This window comes from Parus major, chromosome Z (assembly GCF_001522545.3).
Source record: "Parus major isolate Abel chromosome Z, Parus_major1.1, whole genome shotgun sequence".
In the NCBI taxonomy this organism is placed as follows: Eukaryota; Metazoa; Chordata; class Aves; order Passeriformes; family Paridae; genus Parus; species Parus major.
In genome coordinates, this window is record NC_031799.1 from 56,896,601 (window position 1) to 56,907,651 (window position 11,051).

Below are 11,051 nucleotides of genomic sequence, written 5' to 3' on the forward strand. Positions count from 1 at the left end.
CCTCTAGGTAATTCAGGCTGAGGAATTCCACCCAGACAACTTTGCACTTAGTACACAATTTCTTGTCTGCGTAGAATATATCTAGTGTAGAACATATCTGGAGTATGTCCAAACAGGTGTGCTGAATCTGGGGCTTGCACAGAGATTGCGTGTCCCACGCACTTTGCAGTTGGACAGACACATGTATCTGTCCCACAAGGTGAGCAAAGATTGCTCAGCTAATTTTGAGAAGTGTTACATGGGCATGTATATAGAAACTTACTTTTCAGGAGGGATTAAAAAGAACTGATAATTTTTGTGGTGTTCTACTAAAGCTGTTAATTGGGAAGTTAGTCTATACAAAACTGAGCATCAAGCCCCTGCCTTTGCAAAAGCACAATGCTGCTCTTTTTTTTATTTTTATTTTTATTTTTTCTTTTTTAATGTTATGTCAGAGCATATCTTGTTAGCCAAAGTAGTGGCTGCAAGCACAAGAGATGAGTGCAGTGGGCTCTGATGTAGCAAAAGTCCACTAGAGGTGGAACAACCTCCTTTGATCTATAACAGTCCTACAGGAAAGCTGTAAAAGTTGCAAAGTTCTCAGAGCTACTTAATGAGGTAAATATTGGGTCACCCCATATTTTGCAATGATAACATAAAACCTCAGAAAAATAAAGTGTGTGAAAGAAAGTTCCTACATGAACAATAGAGGGGGACATTTTCCTCAGTTGTTTCTCTTTGGACAGATAAATAAATGAATGTTCTGTTGTATTTTTCTTCAATCTAGGAAGCAAAAATGCTCAGAGAAGGTCTGTACTTATTTGACTCAGTCCTCCCTCTATGGAGTGAGCTGAGAAATAATCACAGCATTCATATCTGAAAGCTGGAGTTTGAGGTCAGACAAAAAATTCTGTCTTCTTCTGTCTTCCTCTCTGTGTTCTGCTTGGTTGGTGCAACAATACTGTTGCTTACAGACATCTATAAAATAATAAGGTGGTACCCTAAAATTAGATCAATTGGGCATTTACCTGGTAGCTGTGGATCTTACTGTAATGGTGAGGTTAAATCAGACCAGATGCCTCTTGGAAGTTTCCCGAGGGCTTCTTTGATGATGGCACAGTCTCACTTCACTCACAGAGAAGGAAGGGCCAGGCCAGGCACTTCCTGAAGGAAACAAATGGTTCTGTTATTCTGCCTGCTCTGTGAAGCTCTGGGCAGCTGTGAACTCTAGTTACATGCACAGATCAATTCATGGCTGATGTCTCTGTAGATATTTTCTCATGGTAAACAGGGCCAAGACCTTGGGTAGTCCAGGAGTAAAAAGCCTCAGGCACTTCCATTACATGCTCACATAGCTGGAGATGATTTCTAGTTTCTTGACAGCATGCCTTCTGGGTGCTTTAGAATGGTGTGGTGCTCTTTTCCTGTTTTGGTTTTTCTTTTTCAAGAAATTGTCTGCCCCACACCGTGTTTAGGCTGTGAATTTTTTTAATGTGTTTGCCATACTGCAGCAGAACTCATCTGACAAGTGGGGTTTTTTATCAGTGAAGCCTTTTCCTCATGACATGCAACACTTCATGAAACTCATCTGGTACTAATACTGCAGCCAGTAATGAAAAGAACATCAGAAGTAAATAATAAATTACCAGAAAACTCAGATTTTGCTGTGCATCATGGTTTGATCAGGTACACCAATCACAGCTTGCCTAAAATCTTCATTCAGGAGGCAGCTCAACAAAACCAATGGACAACCACTGAGTTGATATGAAATATGCAGATCTGGTATATCATGATGTACCTCTTGACACACAAACCACTGGAATATCCCTGTCTTGAATGGGTCTCTGCTGAACAGAGAGGAGGAGCTCTAAACAGATGTAGGTATTTAATTTCTGTGATGGTTTTGCATGGGGATGGAGTTAAATTCCTTCCCAGTGTGGTTTGGATTTGTTCTGAACACAGTGTTGATAACATGGGGATATTTTTGTTATTGCTGAGCAGGTCTTACACAGAGCCAGGGCCCTTTCTGCTTCTCCAACCACATCAGCAACCAGGCTGGCAGTGCACAAAGATTTGGGAGAATATACAGCTGGGACAGCTGACCCCAGCTGTCCAAAGGGATATTCCAGACCACCATGCTCAGTAGATAAAGTGGGGTGGAAGTAGGAGGAAGAGGGATATGTTTGGAGTGATGGTGTTTGTTATCCCAAGTCACCATTATGCAAGATGGGGCCCTGCTCTCCTGGGGATGGCTGAGCACTTGCCTGCCATGGGAAGCAGGGAGTTAATTCCTTGCTTTGCTTTGCTTTTGTGGGCAGCTTTTGCTTTTTCTATTAACCTGTCTTTATCTCAATCCACAGGTTTTCTAGCTTTTAACCTTCCAATTTGCTCCCCAATCCCACTGGTGTGGAGTGACCAAGCAGCATTGTGGGGTTTAGTTGCTGACTTGAGTCAAATCATAACACATATTCCTGGATGGCATATTTGCACTTCTCTCTGAAATATTTGACCTTTCCTAACTGCATCACATGGTTAGAAGTGCAGTGCTCAATCTTTTATTCTGTGACCTCTACATTGCGTAGATTTATCTTTCTCTGGATCTACCCGTTCCCTCTAATTATTGGGGGTTTGGATTTGTTCTTTTGTTTGGGGTTTGTGTGTGTTGGGGGATGGTTTGGTTGTTTTGCTGTTGTGATATGTCACTCCTCCCTGCCAAAGTCCTCCACACAGTATTCCTATGAGGTTTCTTCCCTCAGCAGCTCTAGCAGCTTTCACTGTTTTGGCACTTCAGCTCTATTCTTGTTCAATCTGTTTGTTTGTTTGATTGATTCATTGCTAATATTAGCAAGTATGACATTGCAGCAATGAAAGTTCTTCCATCTCTCACATTCTTCTCAGTTGTGACACTTGCTGTTTGAGTTCTAGAGATCTGTGGTTTTCTTTATCCATTGCATTGTACTTCATAAATTGATCTTCTATTACTGGTGTGTCAAAACATGTCCTAAAGCTCATACAGTAGAAATACTTTCATTTGGTTCTTTTAAAAGAGTATTTTTCATTTTTTTTCTAGAAATGAATAATTAGATTAATTGTTCTGTTTACTGTATCTATACTACCTTCAGCATTCTTCCCCCTTTTTCTGATTAATGATGCAAAAAGTAGTGAAATCACTGAAGGCACTTTCTGCAGGAAACTGGAGGTAATACTTCCTGTGCTTTCATCTACTCTCATGCTCAAAACTGCATCTGATGTCTGTGTCAGCATGCTCTGACTTTCTGTGATATTCCCCTAGTCTAATGAAACTCCACTGAGTAAACAACTGTAAATGCACCTTTGTATCTTGGGAAAAATGATATATGTACATATATAAAATTATGTATCTTGTCAGCATTGCACAGTTTGTGCCAGTGTGCAGTTTCATCCAAGCAGCACTAACAACCATTGAAATCTGGAAGATGACCATTTCACAGTTCATCCTAAGCACAACAATGACTTCAAGAATTGAAATGAGGGTGAAGATTCCTTCCACCTGGAAAGACTCGTTTTCCAGCTGTCTAGCTCTGATTCAGCCTTGCTGTGACGCTCATGCTGGGCACTCCTCAAGTGGTTACTCAGTGAAGATGTTCTGTTTTGTGCCAATTTGCTTTCTTTAGTCTAGTGATGGATTTCGTTTGCAAGGTAGCCTGATTTTTAGATTAACAGTATACTAGAGAGCTGCTGAATTTAAACACTGACCTTTAGCTTTCCTACCACCTCCACTGATGCACAGTTTGGTTAGATTCATAGTGAAATTTGAATAATTACTTTTTGTAAAACTAGAAAACATTTCCTTAAGTCAGTAATGTTGCAAACAGACTGATTTGATTAGTTTCACTTGATTTATTTTAATAGCAATGAACCTCACTGCAGCCAGTTTGGGGAAAATCTGTCAGCTCCTCTTTTTTTAAAATGTAGAGTTTGCTCCCCAAGAAGCTTGAGGAGTTTGAGTTACTAGATGTATTTGCTGAAATTCACATGATTTCCTCTCATGTTGTGGAAAACATAAATGACAAGAATGTCACAACCATATGCCTTGATCTAAATTTCTGCAGTTCACAAGAAAACACATATTTAGCCTGTATCTAAGCTTGATCTATTTTATGTGGTATAGAGGAAAGAGAGTAAATTGCAGGCGAGGTAAATGTTAGACTAATTAAAATAAAGCTCCAGAGATTAGGAGGTACTTTAGTGCTGTGATGTTTCTACTCTGAAAATCAGTATAGTATGAACTATCAGAATAGTATGAACTACAGTTTCAGCTCTGACCCCAAAAATCCTTATCAATAGTGCAAGTGGCTGCACAGATTTCTAGGACATGACAGCACAATAAGTTACTAATGGTTTGTGAATGCGTGATCAGTTTATCGGCTTTATTAAATTGAAATTCTCTTATCTGCTTTTTGACGATTCCTTTCTTTCAAAAGCCAATATTTGTGCATCAGAGGAATTATGGAAACTGTGCAGTTGTTAATTTACAACATGATGATCAAGCAGTGCTGTTGGCTTGCTGCCATTCCTTCCTTCCCTGCTGTGTGGGTGTCAGGCTGGCAGTCCCTGAGCACAAACCACAGCAGACCTTGGGGAAGCAATGCCATAGGAAAAGGGATAGCCAAAGGCATAGCCAAAGACACTGTTCAAGAGCTATGCACAGGATAAATCAGCTTTAATGAATGCACTAAGAAAGAAGGAGAACTAATTCCTACATCTTGAATCTGAATAACATGTCAATTCATTACACAGGATATAAACAAGTAATTCAAATAGGAACTGTCTATTAGTGGGGAAAAAATTCCAGCATTATTTCTGTGGCTGAGCAGTGCAGACAGGATTGCTGAAATCCATTGTGCAGAACTCCTGGACTGCTCTGATATTTGTGATTTTTATATTTATTAGTATTTTGGCAACTTCCTCCACACATGGTTAGCCCTAACATTATTTGTCATCTGAACTCTTCATAGTATTGCACCATTGTTTCAGCAACTGCTTAAAAATAAGGATGAGCTATTATTTTTAAGTAAATGTCTCAGAACTAGTCACTGCTTTGAAATGTTTTTCATCTTGTAGATCAAAGACTTATGGCTGGATCTAACTTTTATTGTGTCTTTTTTATGGCAAATCTCATACTGACATCGCATATTGTCCCTCTCAATTCCTTATACACACAGTGGACACATGAATCCCAAAGTTGTGGAAGCACTGCTTTTCATGTTACAGCAATCTAAAAGCTGTCTCCCTTTCCTCTAGACGCACAGCTGTGCCACACACTTAGTGTCCCACGGGCTTGCAATGCCTTGCCTCTGGAAATGAGCCCACTGGATGGTGTACTGTGCAGCACTGTGACTTCAGCCACTGGAAGCAACACGGGAACATCAGCCAGGTGCTCAGGTTTCTCAGGCTATTTAAAACTAAATCCCAAATGTAGATTCCCAAGGCCCATGAGGTTTGTCTTGAGATATTGAGGGAGCTGGTATTGATAATGGCAATACCCAGTCTTCTGGATTTGGATAACAACTTTCTTCTCGTTCTTGGTCAGCAGGCACGCCTTATTCTTTTATGAAGGAATATTCCCATAAAACAGTTTCTGATTCCTGCTTGCTTAGGAAAGCCAAACTAACTGAGCAGTCTGATGACTGTTTGTGGGATGGCATTGGCATCTTGGGATTTGCCACGTGATACAATCTGGCTGTGGGTGCAGGTTCCTTTGTGCTGAGACAGACTGAAAAGCAAGAGGATCCAGATCTCCGAAATGCACTGATTCCCATCCAGCTACGGCAAAACACATCCCTCATGCTAGACCTCTCTGCTGTGTGTTTAGCAGAGTGAGACTTCTTTTGGCTAACTGTGCAACAAATTTCAGAAAAAACTGGCAGCCTAGAAGCAGAGTATATCAATCAATCAATCAATCAATCATCAATCATAAGGAAATAAATAAATAAATATTCACGCATATCTTTGTTACTACTTTAGAAGAGCTCTGGGACCATGTTAGCCTGGGTGAAGTAGGAAAGAATGAACAATAAAGGTGAAAAGCAAGCTGATGTATGTAGGTGGCTAAATGGAATTAAACGTGTAAATATGTGACAAGGGGGTATGGTTATGAATCACAAATGGTCCTGCCATTTTTAAAATGAATGCTGCAATGAAATAGACCACACTATCACTTTAAATTATATATTTAAACTCAAAGCTTATTTGTTTCTATCAATCTTGGTTGACTATAACTTTTTTTTTAAGAAGCATATAACTGTTAGGCATGCATTATGCTCTGTTTTTCAGAGCACTCTACTGCTGAAGTGTATGATGAGTCACCTAATTGAACAGGGATGTGTGTCATTATATAAGGAGAAAAATAGATTAAAAGTACCACCCAAAATGCCAATGTGTATTCTGATTTTGATTGCAGTAAATAGACTTGGAAATAGCTTATTTATTAAAAAAAAAAAAAATGTTGAAAACTGGTTAGGGATGGAAGTTTAGGGGACATTAGTTTAAAAATAATAATTGAAAAAAAAATTTAATCCTGGAAAAAATATTCTTGCATCTAGTGATCAAATAAAATTTCAACATCTTCTGGCATTTAAGATAAAGAAAAAATTCTCCTCTTTACTCAGCCATGAAAGAACCTGGTATTTTCATAACACTCATTAGGAAGAAGTTGCCTGGAGAGAAGGTGATGTTTCCAGTAGAATTTAGAGACACTACAGCCGAGGATGATTTAAAAAATGTGGACTGTAGCCCTAAGGTAAAGACGGAGGCTGTGTAATTGCTTACGTGATATGACTGGGTGTGCCCACACCATGGGGTTAATGCTAGAGGCAGTGACAAACAGCCCATTATCCTTTTGGTAAATCCATGACTGATAATGATGTCAGAGCTATTAAAAATAATAAGCTGCTCATATCTCACAAAGAACTTCAGGTAGATGTCAATCCCTTATGCAACACTACGCAGGGTGATGGGAGGGGCAAGAAAACCTTTCTCCGTGTGGGAATGGCAACCAGGCTGGCACAGGGACTCAGCCCTGCCTGCCACCACTTCTCCAAGCATGGCCTTACAGTTTCACCACTAGCTGTTAGGAAGGCCACCAGTACCACCAAGGTTAACAATTTCCTCCAATGAAGCGTTGCCAGCAGAAAGCTCAGCCTGACATTACTTAAAGCCTGAATTTTCCATGCTGGAGCCAAATGCTGTGGCATTGCCCAGCACACTGCATGCCTGATCCAGAGGTTTAGGACAGATAGTCTATGTATTGTTCAGTTTGGAGCTAGGTCTGTATATGGTGGGCTCAAACCACTGCTCTTGGTCACCTTCCTAACCATTCCTTGCTTGGGGTGGGTCCTCACTCCCTAGCTGCAACTTCTCAGGATAAAAATCTGTGGTTTTAGCCTACAACTGATTATCCCTGCTTACTGCTCCTCAAACCAGTGTTAGCGGCTTTTGTAAGTTTTTGAAGGATGCTCTACACCCTGGTGGCGCTTGAAACCCCGGAGCCATTTCAGGACCCAGCTGGAACAACGCTGAGTAAGCAGTGGCATACAGCCCTGACAGCAGTCTGGAGTCTGCATGTCAGATGGGCTGAGCAGGCAGGGGACACATGAGGGTAGACAGGTAAGAAGAGGTTATTGAGAAAGGAGATGACTCCATTTTTCAGCTGCCATCCCTCTCCTTTGGCTGATGCTTGGGTTCTGGATGAGAGCCTGCCCCAGCCTTCCAGCACCACTGAGCATCTGTGGGTGACGGGTGCCTCCCTCCCATGGTGATATGGACCCATTTCCCTCAGCATCAGGAGATATCTACACTGCAAAAGGCCAGAGAAAACAAAAGCAAATGGTAGACAGGGCAAGTGTGTGGGTCTAGTTTTTGCTTCATATGCCTGTTTCTCTAGAATTCATTTTCCTTCCAATGAGGGAACCAGTGCTGGTGCTTCTCTAACTGCTCTTTCCTCCATAGGAATAAATTCCCGAGAACATTTTCACTTGCTGGGTTTCAGGTGGACTTGAACTTGGTCTAATATAGCTTGGCTGCTGTAGACCACTCCACTATTAATAACTCTTCAGTTGCTCAAGGACGTAAGGTCCTTCATACTTCTCAGTAAGTTATATTTATATGGCACTTATATGACGCAGCGAGTTTGAAAAACTTCTCAGCTGCAAAAACAGAGTGTGTTGGGATCAACAGATTGAATTCAATCAAGATCCTCACTCTGATTTCAAATCAGACTGCACCTGTTGACACAGATTACTGCTCATGAGCCTTAAAGCAAACCTTACCTTTGAGAGTTTCACATTTAATAAACATGTAAGGAGAGCACACAAACATTCCTGAGTATAACTACAGACATAGATTGATTTATAACTACATAGCTACTGAACCACATGAAATAAATATTCAGGAAATACATGAGCTGAAAACCACACTGAAAAATGTGTGTATGAACTGGTATGTATGTGTGTGTGTGTGTGTTGTGTACAGATCAGCATGTGTCAGTGTGAGGGCATTTACACACAAACACTTGTACTCAAACACGGATGGATGGTGCACGGGTTTCATACAGCTCTGGAGGGCTTGCCTTTTATGTTAGCTGGGCTAACATATAAATGTCAGGATCTGACTTTTATATTAATGACAAAGAGTTGCTTGTTTCAGAATGAGCTTTGGTGGATGAGTTAATTAAAATAATAATAGTTTGCCAGCTGCTAATTAGGAAATTAATTAGTCATACAGTAGAGTTTTACTTCTGCATGGGAGCAAGCTGACTTCAAGTTGTCTCAGAGGAGACTGGCTTTCACAGAAAAGAATAAAAGCTGATTATTGATAAGTATTTTTCCTTTGAATAAGAGGAGATCTGTTCCTTCAACAAAATAAAATCATCCTCATAGAAGAGATGTATGTTATCTCTTTTGGCAGAAAAGAGCTTCTGCAAGCTTCTAATGATCAAAACAGGAAAGAAAATGCATTGACGTAAAGTTAGTTTAATCTACTTGGTCCTGTGGTGTAAAAAGCAGTTGCATGAAACCAGCTACTCTTTGAATGGTAAATGAAACACTAAAATGGGGGATTCTATCAGTAACTTCTTGCCTTTATCAGCACAACAGTAAGCTGCATTTAATGTCAACACCCTTAGAGCCTCTTCCTTGAAGTCTTTGCTGTTTTCTAAGTCCACCATGGTGCTCAAAGCTTAATAAGGAAAGCAAACACTGTGCTTGTGGTTTACAAATTGTGACTGAAGATGTAATACTTGGGAAGAGACTACCTCAATAACAGTACCATTCCAGGCAGTCCCAGTTTAATTTCCTACCTAAGAGCCAACACAACCTCATAGAAAGCCATGCTACCATGAAAATAATTCTTGACAGCTGTGAGGTGCAAGATACAAAGTACAACCTGTGTGTGAAGACAGGTGTGTTAATTATAATACGAAAAACACAAATAAAAAGCTCAGGAAATCAATTGTCCCATGTACTCAGAGCTGAAATTATGTCCCATGTACTCAGAGCCCCAAGGGCCAGCATCTCCCATACCAGAAATCAGGGGAAAGCTTGTGCTACAGGGTGATGTGGTGGGTACAGAGCTGGGACTGTCAGGGAGGGGAAATACACAGATTTTCACAGCTCCAGACTGTTCCTGAAGCAGAAATGCTTAAATCAAACACAGTCCTGGCTTTAGATGGCATATGCTGAGTGAGACTGTGAATCCATGCAGGCATCAAAACAGGTCTCTCCCTGACAAGAAATGTGATTAAAGTCCTTTTAACAAATATGAACAGCCTACGCGTACCACAGTGTTAGAATAATTTTGCTTTTGAAATCAAATTTAAGAACATAAACCATGACGAAGTTTCAAATAACCATCCTACTAGGTATTTCAAAGAAAAATCCTACTGATAATGCAGGGACTCCAAGCCTTTGGCCATCAGGGGACAAAATGTTTATCTTATCAGCATTTTGATACCTGGCATTGGTGTATTCCTGTCTTTTGAAGATGCAAGTGTGTACTGTGGAAGCACCAGCCAGTGCCACCTACCTTTCTCCTCTACTCCTGAGCTACACACTTGAGCACTGGCAGGGGACTTTCCAAGTATTTTAGTCACTAGGATGAGAACAGAAAATGTTACATAATGGCATTTCAATTGGAGGAGGTGAAGAGGTAAAATCCTCTAATTTTAACATAAGAAGAGAGATACTGCCAAACAAAATAAAATCAAACACTCAAGGAATTGTGTTTCATGTAATATCTTTTGTAAGGTAATCTTTGTAGACAAAACCATACCCACATGTATTATTGCACGTGTGTTATTGCGGCTGAAAGGAAATATTTCATTTCCAAGTCCTTACCCAATGCTGACACCTGGTCATAGGCTGATCTCTTGCCCTTTATTTGAGTTCTCCTACCTTTTATGCTCTAGTAAAAGAGGAAGAGAACCTATATTGAAAATAAAAGACCATAGTTCCAGCTATCACAAGCCAGAAACAACAGTAGTGGATTGGTGAGGAGTCACAGAGGCTTTGCCATGACAGGTGTGGATTTGCATTAGCCTGGCACATTCCTGCTCTATGAGGCTCACCCCTCCTCACAGCAGCAGGCAGAGAGCAGCTTCTGGTTATTTAATAAGTTTATTTTAAAAAGTGGTTATTTTAAGATGAGCAATTTTCTGTCCCTGGACTGATAAGCATTCAGATCATCATACTTGTCAGTGAGATGGCAGCAGTTGCTTTCTTGCACCCATCATGCAAAATGGCAAAATTATGTGTCGGAGTCCCTGGGTAGAAACTGAACCTTTTGTGACAGATTTGCCAAGCAGGTACTGCCTGAACTGCTCTAGTAACATGGTAATGAGAGAAAGCATGTCTGAAAGTTGGTGATGGAAGATCAAAATGAGGAAACATAAGGTAATGTCAGTCTCAAAGGTGAAAGGGTTATCAGATTATGTTTTGTAATTTGTTCATTCTCAGTTGTGACTGAGTCCTGGGAGGCTGTAGAACAGAGCTCAGAGAGGTTTCTTCCACCAACAGACCTCATCTTCCTTATGGACA

At 40.5% G+C, this 11,051-nt stretch overlaps 1 long non-coding RNA gene across 2 annotated transcripts in view; it reads right to left on the reverse strand.

Moving 5' to 3' along the window:
• LOC107216260 overlaps positions 1-11,051 on the reverse strand; it is a 42,428-nt gene that overhangs the window by 18,455 nt on the left and 12,922 nt on the right. The window contains exon 1 of one of the 2 annotated variants that reach the window (XR_001525447.2): positions 1,008-3,484. The exons of the other annotated variant lie outside the window; for it this stretch is intronic. This is a non-coding gene — a long non-coding RNA (uncharacterized LOC107216260). Of the gene's footprint in view, positions 1-1,007; positions 3,485-11,051 lie in introns of those variants that run through there. 2 annotated transcript variants of the gene reach the window in all.